Here is a 14,632-nt window from a genome sequence, read left to right as displayed (position 1 = left end):
CAGCTCTCCTCCAACACTACACCCTATTTTCTGACCCAAGTTTAATCATATCAAGAGTGGTTGAAACTGTCCAATGACAGTTCGGCATCATAGGCAGACGTTCCAGTGAAAGATTTTAGAAGCTGCTTTATACTTTTAATGTAATATATTTTACTCCAATATAATGTTTGCTGTTTCTTTTTACAGAGGTGCTTTTTAGAAACACCCACTCTGCCAGGTACTCTATCTTGTTTACTTAAGATAAATTATGATAGAAGTTATCACAAGATAACATTGATAGCCATATAAAGAGAGTACACCACATGACTTCAGCTAGTAACTGTACAAATAAAGGCTAAGCATACAGTGATAAACCTACTTAGAGAATGGATGGTCAAAATAAATTACTCACTGGATAGGAATGGATATTCCAAAACGAACATGTCACTACTCGACTAGAGCTATCCATTAAATTATAAAGGCGCAACTGTTTTGAACTTTAAACTATTTAAAATGTAAATCATCAGCTCCTGACAATACACCGACTATGTACTCTGACTGTTTTAATAAACTGACGTAAGTATAAACTGTCTATCATGACACCTACTAAATGATAAACTTACCTAAAAGCTAAAAGTTAAATAGAACAAAAGAACTAAGCAGTAAGAGTAAAACATTGAAGTTGTGTTCTCTCAATTGGAATGCAAACTGAGACATCACTCACGAGTCATGCAATGAGAAGCTAGAGTTATCTAGGTATGTGTGCTTTTAAATTAATCTCATAAAAAAGTCACAATCTTTTTAATAATTAGAGTTGTCAGATCGTTTGCTGGAAACACACATCTCAGTCAGCAGTAACTATTACCGTATGAGTTAATGATCTCCTCCACTTTGTTAACAAACTGAACAGATAGTTTAGAGTATTAATTATAGAGACACCAACAGAATATTGTAGGAAACCAGAAAAGCTCATGCAGAAAGCAAGGCCTGCATACTAGCTTTCAAGGATTCAACTCAAGCATTGACATACAAGTATATACACTGATGTAATAGTGAAGTAGATCATCTTCATAACAGAGACATACAGGTATATTGATGTAATAGAAAGGTGTTTCCTCTTTATAACATAGAAATACAAGTATATTGATGTAGTAGTGATATGTACCCTTTTCATAACATAAACATACAAGTATATTGATGTAGTAGTAAGGTGTATCCTCTTTATAGCATAGACATACAACTATATTGATGTAATAGTAAAATGTATCCTCTTTATAGCATGGACATACAAGTATATTGATGTAGTAGTAATGTGTATTTTCATTATAACTAATAGATATACAAGTACATTGATGAATATATTCTCTAACCAAGTTTTGTATGAAACGTGACTAATGCTGTTGTCAGTAGGCGGAGTTACAACTAAAGTGGGTGGAGTTACCATTAGTTTAGGCGAAGTTCATTTTGTACTAAACAAACAAATGTGAAGATGGCTCCAGAGGTGAAAGTTCAAATGCTAAATGTTGCAAATTGATTGGGTCATTCACACAGAATTAGAACCTTCCCTTCAGATGCTGACTTTGATAATTTCTACCCTTTTTATATTCTTATATACACTTCTGTAAGAGTCTTTACGCTAATTAGACGCTAAAAGTCACTTGTAGTAATAGATGGAATCTGTATAGTAACTTTATGACATATTTAGATAATTGAGTTTGTAAAGTTCCATATCTTTATTGGTATTGAGACAGATTGATTTTATAGAGCTCTGCTTTTAATGCTTATTATCTTGACTCAAGGGATATCATAAAAGGTTGTTTGTTTGAAATAAACCTTCCATTCTCTGGGAAAACAAATTTCCTAGAAAAGGTATTATACGATTAACAAGCACATGTGATTTGCAATATATATCAGAAAATGAATACTTCATACAAAACAGTAAATACCTCTAAGAAACTCTCTTTGATACAAGTCTCCTTTTGCTCTACTCACCTATCTCTTCTCTTGTTTCACTCTATCTCTTCTTTCTCTTTGAAGCTTTCTTCTTCCCCCTCTACGATCAGTTCATAATAAGTTCCCTTTTTGTTTTCTTCCTATATTTCCTCTTTCTCTTCTTTCTATCCTTTCCTCATCTCTATTTTTTCTATTTCATTCTTTCATCCGTTTCTCCTATCTTTCGACCAATATCCTCCTCCCTCACTCTTCCAGCAGTATTTCCTTGATTCTCTCACATCTACTTTACTTTGCTATTCTCTTCCTACCTTCTCTCATACTGCCATCCAACACTTATGATCTATTGAGTTGAGTAACACTCAGAAGGTAGACTCCAACAGCTATAGCTACTTGCTTGTATACCTTCAATACTCTTCATACAGTAGACTATTAACACAGAGCATTAGTTTTGGATATTTTCTCTTTGCTCTGTTTCGCTCTTGTCTGCTTACGTACTTCCCTATGACTCATTGTTTCCATCTTCTCTCACCACTTCCTTCTCTCCCTGTCTTCTCTTCTTCTATTTTCTTTTCTTACGTCTGCGTCCTCTCTTTTTTTCTCCTATTTTCTTTCATTCTTTTCTTTTGTCCTGTCCTCTTTCTCTATTCTCTTTCTATCCTCCCTCTCTCTATTCTCTCTCTCTTTTTCCCTTCTCACTCTCTCCTCCCTCTCTTTTTCTCTTTATCGCTCTCTCTCTCTAACTCTCCTCTCTTTCCTTCTCATCATCTAGTCATCCCATTTTACCCTTGCTTGCTTTGGTTTCTGTGCTTTTTCTTATTCTTAATCTCTTGCCTCGTTTTTGGCCTCTTGTCTCTCTACCCGTGCTTTAACATTGCTTAGGTTCCTGTCTCTACCCGTGCTTTAACATTGCTTAGGTTCCAGTCTCTACCCGGGCTTTAACATTGCTTAGGCTCCTGTTTTTCTACCCGTGCTTTAACATTGCTTAGGTTCCTGTTGTTTTTGTTCTCTGTCCTCTTCTCTCTCCTCTCTCTTCTTCTCATTATCTAGTCCTCCCAAAATTTTATTTGCTTGTTTTTCGGTTTTCACTCTTCTTATTCTCGCCACCTTGTAATTTATCACCCTCCTGTCTCTCTACCCATATTTTAACATTGCTTAGGTTTTTATTGTTTTTAATATCTGTCAATTAAAATATAAATTTGACTAATCCAATGTTTCTATTTTTAGTCTTGTTCATTTTATACCATTATGTATTTATTCTTGTTTTCTACCATCAGCTTTGTGCATCCCTCGTTCTGACACTAGAGAGGTAGTCAAGCTCTATTGAACACTAATTGTTACTTTCTCTTTTAGAATCAACCATGATGGAGGAAGAACCAGCTAAGCTTGCTCAGCTAATAAAAAGCCAACATACATGCAAGATCTGTTTAAGTAATATCGTTGGCATCATCTTCTTTCCTTGCAATCATCTTGGTACGTTTCTGCTAACAGTTTAAATTATTGTCTGAACATATTGTGACTTGTGCAAATCAAACCCAATTGGCTTATCAAGGTGCACCATTGAACTATGAGTAACCTGACATCTGGTTTTTACGTTTTAGATTGAAATTTAACTATCTAAGTTGATGGTTTTATTTGCTGTTTTTTTGCCGTGGCAACTTTATAATTAGAACAACTCTATTGTACTCTGCTGTACGATGTGCAGTGCCACAATGAGCCAGTGCCCAATATGTCGACACTCCATAAATTGAACAATCAAACCCAACTTTTAAAAGTGGTACCCTAAGAATCTCATCATATCTACCTCATTGGTAAGCACCACTTCTGTAATTATTCTGTGTAAGAGGAAGCATGGAGAATAGCTAAGTTTGTTTTATCTTGACAGTTTTTAAAAGTTTGACTACTTCTCAAGAATGCTCCAGTGTTCCTAACAAATCTAACATAATTTGCTAGTTTATTCACAGTTTTATTAAAATGACAAAAAGCAAAAACTCCAAAAAAAACTTGGAATAGGTTTGACTGTAGAGGTTTGACTGTAGAGGTTTTACTGAAAAAGTTTGACTGTAGAGGTTTGACTGTAGAGGTTTGACTAGAGAAGTTTGATTGTAGAGGTTTGATTGTAGAGGTTTGACTGTAGCGGTTTGACTGTTGATGTTTGACTGTCGATGTTGGACGGAAGAGGTTTGGCTGTAAAAGTTTGACTGTAGGAGTTTGACTATAGAGGCTTGAGTGTAGAGGTTTGAGTGCAGAGGTTTAACTGTAGAGGTTTGACTGAAAAGGTTTGACTGTAAAGGTTTGACTGTAGAGGTTTGACTGTAGAGGTTTTAGTGTAGAGGTTCTTTTGTGATACAAAACTCTCGTACTTTGATCATGGAGAGGAAGTGTGGACAAGACATGTTCAATGCTTCCTCAATTGTACTTTCATAAAGTTCTACAAAGGGCAAAACTTTATCGACCAAGTTCTTGAAAAGCATGGACCATATGTTGAACTCCGCACTGAGCTTAAAATAACTGTAAGTCGATTATTTAAATGGAAAAGAGTGAAAATCCCAAAAAAATTCTGAAAAAAAGTCTCAGCTCATATAAATAGTTCAGTAGATGCTTAAGTCAATCTAATCAGGAATTATTTTCAGCCAATTCATTCAATGATCTGCTTTGAAACCTTTGTTTCTTGGTACAAATATTCCTACATGATGATACTGTAATCTTCGATGTAATTTAACCTGTAGTCTCAAAACCTGCTATAAAACTTTAGTAAATACTGCAGGTAAGGCATTAAAACAGACAAATTACATATAACTATGTAGAAACTAAACACAGAAATCTCAATAACATCAAAAACTGCAGTATTAAAACCGATATAAACAAGAATTTAGTATTATTTTAATGTTGAGATGCATAAACAAAAATGTTGGTTTAGAGGTGGAGGTAATGCTAAAGATACACTCACAAACTTACTCTGACATAGATTAAGGCAAGTCTAAACTAATAGCCTGCTCAGTCACTTTAGCTTAATCCTATTGATAATTTCTGGTTTCAATTCAAGGCATAGTTAGCAAAGACAAACCCGAATCTGAAAACAAGCTGTAAAATTCCATCATCCGAGGTTGGCATCACGGCATAACGGATGATCAGCTCTTCACCTTTGCTGAGAGATGTCGTGCTGTTATACAGACAAAAGGTTATCTCACAAAGAATTAGCCATCCCTCTAACTCTAATGGCCTTTTGCAGGGCTACCACCGATATCAAAGAGTTTGTTCTTATTCGTCTAACAAAATTAAACACCAATTTTTGCATGTCAGAATTCGTCTATGATTGTAGTTGTTGCATTAAATATACTTCTGCCAATAAAACTATTGGAAATGATTTGAAACTTGCAAAAACAGATTCGTTGCATCATAAGGTTTTATTTTACATGTAGTTTGGAAGCGTTTATTCTATTAGCCCTGAATAATTCCAAAATCTCTGTTAAAACTTCTCACAATACACAGGGATGCCTACTGTTAATAGCATTACTGTATACTCGCATTTCTTGTTAGTTGGTTTCTAATTTTGGTGAATAGTAAAGCAAGATGTGTATGTTGGAAACTTTGTAAATTGAAAGGATTGTAAGGTGAGTTTTACTTGAGAAGTTTGACTGTAGACGTTTGACTGTATAGGTATGGCTGAAGAGTTTCGACTGTAGAAGTTTGACTGTAGAGGTTTGACTGTAGAGGTTTGACTGTAGAGGTTTGACTGTAGACGTTTGACTGTATAGGTATGGCTGAAGAGTTTCGACCGTAGAAGTTTGAATGTAGAGGTTTGACTGTAGAGGTTTGACTGTAGAGGTTTGACTGTAGAGGTTTGACTGTAGAGGTTTGACTGTAGAGGTTTGACTGTAGAGGTTTGACTGTAAAGGTTTGACTGTAGAGGTTTGACTGTAGACGTTTGACTGTATAGGTATGGCTGAAGAGTTTCGACTGTAGAAGTTTGACTGTAGAGGTTTGACTGTAGAGGTTTGACTGTAGAGGTTTGACTGTAGACGTTTGACTGTATAGGTATGGCTGAAGAGTTTCGACTGTAGAAGTTTGACTGTAGAGGTTTGACTGTAGAGGTTTGACTGTAGAGGTTTGACTGTAGAGGTTTCACTGTAGACGTTTGACTGTAGACGTTAGACTGTATAAGTATGGCTGAAGAGTTTCGACTGTAGAAGTTTGACTGTAGAGGTTTGACTGTAGAGGTTTGACTGTAGAGGTTTGACTGTAGAGGTTTGACTGTAGACGTTTGACTGTAGACGTTTGACTGTAGACGTTTGACTGTAGACGTTTGACTGTAGACGTTTGACTGTATAGGTATGGCTGAAGAGTTTCGACTGTAGAAGTTTGACTGTAGAGGTTTGACTGTAGAGGTTGGACTGTAGAGGTTTGACTGTAGAGGTTTGACTGTAAAGGTTTGACTGTAGAGGTTTGACTGTAGAGGTTTGACTGTAGAGGTTTGACTGTAAAGGTCTGACTGTAGAGGTTTGACTTTAGAGGTTTGACTGTAGAGGTTTGACTGTAGAGGTTTGACTGTAGAGGTTTGACTGTAGAGGTTTGACTGTAAAGGTTTGACTGTAGAGGTTTGACTGTAGTCGTTTGACTATAGACGTTTGACTGTATAGGTATGGCTGAAGAGTTTCGACTGTAGAAGTTTGACTGTAGAGGTTTGACTGTAGAGGTTTGACTGTAGAGCTTTGACCGTAAAGGTTTGACTGTAGAGGTTTGACTGTAGAGGTTTGGCTGTAAAGGTTTGACTGTAGAGGTTTGACTGTAAAGGTTTGACTGTAGAGGTTTGACTGTAGAGGTTTGACTGTAGAGGTTTGACTGTAGAGGTTTGACTGTAGAGGTTTGACTGTAAAGGTTTGACTGTAGAGGTTTGACTGTAGAGGATTTACTGTAAAGGTTTGACTGTAAAGGTTTGACTGTAGAGGTTTGCCTACAGAGGTTTGACTGTAAAGGTATTGTTAGTACTAAAAGTGTTTGGAATAAAATGAAACCTTACTAGCATAGCTTCTGACTTTAATTAAACTCACCGATAGTTTTCCATTTTAAAGTTGAAATTATAGTAAATCAAATATTTCTGATCCATGGCTTTGATATTTTGCTACAAATAATTCTGCTTCTCTCCAGGTCATAAGACCCTCTGCCAATGCTACATAGTCATGCCCTGCCTCTCAAAGACTGCCTCACAAGAAAATGCCCTGTTTTTGCGATTCCAAAAGAATTAAAGATAATTGCTCCATAATTTATTATATATATAATAATATTTTATCCTGTATTGTATTAGCCATCTCTAACGTACCACAAATTTTTTCTAGATACATTTATATATACATGATCTGTTATATACATGATCTGTATATACATGTACTGTTCTGGGCATATCTAGCGTTCTGCTTTGCAGTATCACCCCAGAAACTGTTAACTGCATTTACAAGTACTTTGTGTCTGTAGGTTTTTACATACATGTATACGTATTGTAAATGTTAAACTGTTAAAAACTTCATTTTTCTAGTTAATTTTTTGTATTTTTGTCTTTAATGGTAATTAGGCTCTTACAAAAAGTGCTTCTGTGTTTCCAAAAAGAATAAAAAGTAATTGCTTAATAATTTATTATATTACATAATATTATTCCTACGACCAAACGAGGGGATGCGAAGTTTGGGAGTTTTTATGAGAAATGCATGTGCACACAACTTACGAAAATTATTCATCAACAATGAGACGAACCCTTGTATCAAAATTTCATCTACAAATTTAACCATCGTTGTGTAGAGTCGTTAAAATATAATAACGATACAAAACACATACAAACCTATTTAAATATGATACCAAGTATTTGTAAACCGACGGCATTATCTTAAAACTTACCATCTGATCGGATTATAAACAAATAGACAGATTTATTTGGATGAAAATCGTTATTAAAACTTGCTAAGCCTCACTTTTATCAAAGTTAAGACCAGGGAATAGAACGATTAAGTCGTGCGCATTTTACAAAAAAACGTGCCCATTTCACCAGTCTATAGCATTGTCGAATTGCCGAAGGTTTCTGTAATCAACGTAAGAGTATTGAAATCGTTTCATTTTTGCCGATTTCAAAGTATCTGACATTTTAGACACATTTGAGTACTTTGGTATTCTAACTGATGTCCAACGCAGTGTAAGTAAAGGAAATGACGATGATATTTATTTCTAACGATTTTTATGAGATTACGATATTTAATTATAAGTTTGGATATTTTTCTTGATACTTCTTGATATTGTTAGCTATGATGTTTTGAAATGTAAACAAAATTGCGCATCGGTTTTCTATTATTACTGTATTACTATATCAATAATATTGGTTATTCTAATAATATCAGTGCATTTTATTTTAATATTGCATTTCTCCTATTGCAGGGGAGAGATATAGACATATAATCTTTTCATTTCATTATTGCTGTTTGTCATGACCAAACACCTTTTAAATAGATTTTCTAAAAGTCTATATAAATATCAATTCTTGATATTGTTAGCTATGACGTTTGAAAATGTAAACAAAATTGTGCATTGGTTTTATATTATTACTACATTAATAATATTGGTTATTCTAATAATATCAGTGCATTTTACATCTAATATTGGCCAATATTGCATTTCTCCTATTGCAGGGAGAGAGATATAAACATATAATCTTTTCCTTTCATTATTGCTGTTTGTTGTATTTAATAACACCCACACCCAGTACATTACAGCTACCATTGCAGTTATCCTATTGCACTGCAGTGCAATTTGACTGCTAATATTGCATTTCTCAACCATCAATACCCTTTCTTTTTTCCAATATACCTTTGGTCGTGGGCTGTATGACAGTGGAATTTCTAGTAAGTTAATAACCCTGGTTATTATATTTTTGCCTTCAATGGTAATGTTTGCTTATAGAGTATACGTTTCAACTGGCTTGCTAATTGCTGCTATCTGTAATACAAGCCGACATTATTATTGGCATCTAGCTTTTCTATTCTTTTCATTTGTTATTCTTATTTACTAGCAGCCATTGGCTGGCCGACATTCTCATTGGCATATACACCTATCTACATCAGGAAATAGATCACTATTATCTTCAGCACTATTACAAGCGTTTAGTCTAAGCACACTATCTTGCAGTTTACTAATAAAACCATGTATCTCTACAAAAACCAAAGCAGCTTGTGATTGGCTGACATCCTTATTGGCAATACCATCTACCTGTTTAAGCATAAAATAATTATGCCGTAACAAATTATAAATATCAGGTTTCAAGGTTTCCGCTGACTGATAATTGATAAATCTCTCATATTCTACTATAGAGTTTACAGCACTGTCATATTGTGTCTGAGCGCTTTGCATGAATTCAGGTACAGATTTTCTGGCAGTCAATTTGTATGAAGAGAAATTATCGCCTATATCATTACTCAGGAGTGTATCATAAAGAGCGTTTGCTACTGGTAATTCTGCAAGTGATTCCATCAGATTGTCCAGTAGGCTATCTAGTGTGTCGACTGGTTTATGTCTCTTTATAGCTAAATTAATCTGAGTTGAAATAGACTTCAACCGAGTGAGAAAGTTGATGCGCTGTTCTCTGAGCTTCTGTAGCTGTTGGTCCATGATGTATTGGAAGCTTTGTAGGTCTTCAGTAAAACTCAACAGATGGTCTGATTAATGTTGTTGTCTTTTAGTAATCATAACACATCGTGCTGTTAAACACATTAGTAGAAAATACATTGACAGAATAGTTAGATTTATATAGTTTCAAAGCTTGATAAAACTAAGAACATTAATCTCAACTTGAAAAAATTACTGGTCCTTTTAGAGTTGCTTGTGCAAATTCAAAGTAACTTAGAAAACTCTACATACAGCTGCTTACTAAGGCCCAAGGGGGTTCACTCCCAACTTTCATCCTCAAGGGCTTGACAAAAACACATTTAAGGGGTGTTTTTTGAGGAAAGGTATTAAGGGAAAGAGGTAGTAATGACCAAAAATTGGCAATTAGTGTGTGGCGATGAAGTGATAAGGGGTAGTTTTTTTATTAATGTGTAAGTCAGTGGAAAGGACACATTTTATAACGTCTCAGACTAGCCCTTGAAGATGAATAGAAGAGATGGAACCTCCTAGGACTAAGGCTTGATTATTTCAAACTACAAAATGTTCTTCCGTTGCGGTTTTCATCACGCGTTAGCATCATGGTGCTTTGATAAGGGCTTCCTATTCAAATTCTTGAGTCGCTACACACAATGCAGTCTCTATCTAATGGGAATGTTTGCTAGCCTCCAACTCAATCGTGTTGCTAGGTGATGAGAATTTCGTCAATTGTAGATATTACTCGTGATAGATACAGTGACGATTGTAGGCTTTGTAATTGGTTACGAAGTCGTTTGCCGAATATTCGCTAATGTGAAAAACAGCAGTGAACAATCTAAGCATACCTAACAAAACAGTCAAAGACCATGTTTGATCTAATAAATAAAATTTTCCCAATACACCCATGCTCTGTGGCAGTCACAATAAATATTGTATATACAAGCATAATCAATATTGCTTCAATATATATCTCTACACTGACTAGAAAGTGGACAATGCGAACGTGTGCATTTAAAATCTGTGCAGTTCATGCTACCACATTAATATTTAAGGGTTTTGTCACATGGACTCCATATGGCACTTGGTGACAAGTGATTTGACCCATTCATGCCTATTATACATATGGCACTTGGTGACAGGTGATATGACCCATTCATGCCTATTATACATATGGCACTTGGTGACAGGTGCTATGACCTATTCATGCCTATTAAACATATGGCACTCGGTGACAAGTGCTATATAGGCCTCATTCATGCCTATCTATATACATATAAATCGGTTGTCGGTTTCGTCCAGCTATAGCTATTAAAATATTGAAATAAAGAATCTGTATCACAGAATATTTGATCTTGGACCCTCCCATTTGCCAGGCAACTATCTTACCAATTAAGCTAGACAAGATTGATGGGTTCATCGGGTGATATATTTCGTTATGCAGTGGGTGAAAACATGCATACCGCTCTGCTCTCGTTATGGCGCAACATCAATTTATGCTTGCTCTCAAGGCTATTATTAGTAAGTTTACTAGCTTGCTCAAATTAGCCATCATTGGCAATGTGCCAGGCATGTGGCAGGCTACTACATTACCTGCCAGTGTTTATAAGATGTTTGTTAATACTCATATTACGCTGGCAATTTTGCTAGTTATACATATTTAGCTCTTTGTCGGCCTAAAGTGGGCTCAATAATGTGCTTGTTGATGGCTTCTTAACACTGATTAAATTTTTAATGCAATGAACTAAGGAATTAGTACAGGAGACTATTCAATAAAGCTAAAATGGCTTCAATCGAGTATTGCAGTTCTTTGGCTAATTTTATTGTTAGCTCTTTTGTCCCTTGAAGAGAAAAAATTAAAACTTGGTGTGGGAAAGTTTGGCTGCATGGTTGAAAGTAGTAAGATAATTAATGAATAATAACCCTCAATAGATTTGACATGTTTCTATTTATTTACTTACATAAAGCAGTGCTATACTAAATTGCTTTGACTATTAATTTTCAGTAGTCAGTTTGTTAGTGGGATGGATTTTACTTCTTATTTTTCACTAAATTCTCCATCTTTGGGGAAATGGTTGAAAAAGCGCACCGAATTTCGTCTTCAAGTCCCAGTCGGTTTCATTGTTTCAATTTGAGAACAACCATGGAGGAGAAAGCGGACTCACATAAGTATGTAGACACAAATGGGAGCAGAGTTCGAAGGGCGTGTTTGGCTGCCTGTGGATATGGATGAATCATGGAAGGCCAAGATTTTTCAATGGTTTTATCTTCATAAAAATCTTTGGTTATTTTGCCGACCTGCTGGTTTCATTTTGTTGTCAAATAAATATAGTGTCCAAATATTGTCACAATTATGATCAGTCAGCTGCCATTAACAATCATTAATGATATTAATAGTCGCCATTGTGAAATGACCCAAATTTGGTTTTACATTTAGATTTTGAGTATGAAAACTACACTGCGCAGCATTGCCTGCTGTCCCATCTTATTGGCCAAGTCAAACAATGTGACAACGGCACAAAAGTTTGCCCTTTTATACTATAGAGGAAAAATATTAATTAAAAACTAGGAAAAAAAGGCCGTTGTTAAGGTGATTTCGGGTAAATTATATTTAAATTCAAGCATATAATAAGACCTCTACCAATTTAAAAATTGGTAAAATTAAGTGAGTTGAAATGTTTTATTTTCTATGGATCTTAGTATATCGGTGAAATTGAAGAGGGAAAGAGAGAATTACGTGTTTGCTGGTTACAGGTTGTGTTGTTTTGTACTACTAACCGAAAAACAGGTACTACCCAGCGATTGATGCACATAGGTGATAAAAGTCTAGACCCAAAATCCTAACAAGACAACGTGACCATCCAGTGGAAATTGCTTTAGCCCCGAAACCCAGGCTAGCACAATCCCAACAGACTTCAATCATTAAACCCCGGCCATCTGATAGCCGTCGTCTATCCTTTTAGGGTTTTATATCATTGATCCAACCACTATGACTGGAGTAGCTGTGAATATCTAGCTAAAAAAACCAATACTGGCATCAGCCTGTGAACCCCTCAAAACCTCCTGTGGACCCCTAGGGGCCCATGGACCACCTGTTGAGAACCAGTGCTCTAGGTGCAGGCTTTCACATGTCACAGATTAGTTTGCACATAGCTATGATATTCTATGAACAGGATATTCTATCAATATCTGTGAACATGGCATTCTAAGAGTATGACATTCTATGAATATGACATTCTATGAATATGGCATTATATGAATACCCTAGGACCCTTATGTATTCGTGGCATCTAACTTTCGCGTTTTCGCGGCAACAGCCTCTCGCGAAAATTTCATGAGCGAAACTAAACTATCATAACGAACGAGCGAAAATGCGAAAATAAATGGATTTCTTCATTGATATTCACACTAAAATCGTCATATTAGAAATGCAGGCAATTTTTGTGTTTGGTTGGATCATTGGGAAAATTTTGCTAAACTCATTATAGCTAATACACAGACTGAGTAGCTTGGCGAAACGAATTAAGATAATAAGTTTTTTTTGGAAAAGCCTAGACAAATGAAGAAGATGATGATATTAGTTTAGTCATTGAATTTGTAACTGATGAAGATGACAGTCTGGTAGGGAAAGTCATAAAATTGAATAATAATTATTGTGGTGATGAATTTTATTACCAACCAAAAGCAATAACAACCCGGGGCCATGGCCACCGCGGCACCGCGTACTATAAATATTTGAATTCTAATATTGGTACAACATCAGTCACTGCGGCAGGGACCTTGACGTCATTGATAGTCCAGGAGACAAACTGCAGCAAGCGATCCAATTGCATTATTGATCTCGCCTACACATTTCTACCTGCGGTTCACAAATGCAAACTACTGTACTTTTCCGACGATTAGCCGCTACTTTTTCTGATGATTTGAGCCATGCGGCTTATAGGTAGGCCTACAAGCGTGCTGCTAATCACTGTGGTTTATTCTGTGGCATTTTCTTTCACCGCTAAGGTGCACTAACGGGAATCTCCAATTAGTGCACTTCTAGCTGTGAAAGAAAATACGAAACAATGCCTCATGGTACTGTCCCGTTAGGCACTAAGTTGAAAAGCGTCGGATAATACGAAACTGTGCCGTTCTGCACTGTTCCGTTTTAAATGGGAAAGTTGCTGCCACATTAAAAAGCACAGTCCTTAGTTCTGAGGCATATAGTAAGGTACGGCTTATGTATTGTTTTATTATCGTTTTTGGAAAATAAAGCACATGCAGCTTATATAGAGGTGCGGTTTATAGTCAAAACATTACGGTAGTTCAAAATTGAAAAAGATATTTCGTACCAGTGAACTGGACCTGAGGAATCTAATATTTGTTCCACTGCATTTATTTTAACATCACTATATTTTCGCACTCATCAGAGCTGCGAAATTAAGTTCCAGCGAGATTTTACTCTGTATGCTACTCACGAAACTAAATACTAGCAAAATATAAGGGTCCCAGGGTATGACATTCTATGAATATGACATTCTATGAATATGACATTCTATGAATATGACATTCCATTAGTATGACAATCTATGAATATGACATTCTATTAATGAATATGACATATTCTATAAATATGACTCTATGAATATGACAATCCTTGAACATGACATTCTGTGAGTATGACATTCTATAAGGATGACATTCCATGAACATAACATTGTATGACCACAAAATCCTATGAATTTCTTGGCGATAGATTAAATCCATATGAACGAATGCCTTACTCACGGACAACCTGACCTATGACCTCTGTATTAGCGCTGACTGTAATGCTGATCAGTGATAATTATTGTTGTAGATAATGGTGGACTACTAATTATGGAGTTAACTTCTGTCAGTTGAAGTGCAAATTCACTATTGAGGAAGCTGGTGACACTGAATTCAAATCAAAAGTCAAGACAAACCATAAACAAGGTGGTTGCAGGTTTATCCTAGGTGCGTACCTTTTACTCAGTTTACCTTGTTCTTTATATTAAACTTGGAGAATCGCTGTTTACTGAGATAGTAATTGACTAGTGTAGCTATGTTATGCATTGTCACCTTA

Source organism: Watersipora subatra, chromosome 6 (assembly GCF_963576615.1).
Source record: "Watersipora subatra chromosome 6, tzWatSuba1.1, whole genome shotgun sequence".
Classification (NCBI taxonomy): domain Eukaryota; kingdom Metazoa; phylum Bryozoa; class Gymnolaemata; order Cheilostomatida; family Watersiporidae; genus Watersipora; species Watersipora subatra.
This window is presented reverse-complemented; position numbering follows the sequence as displayed.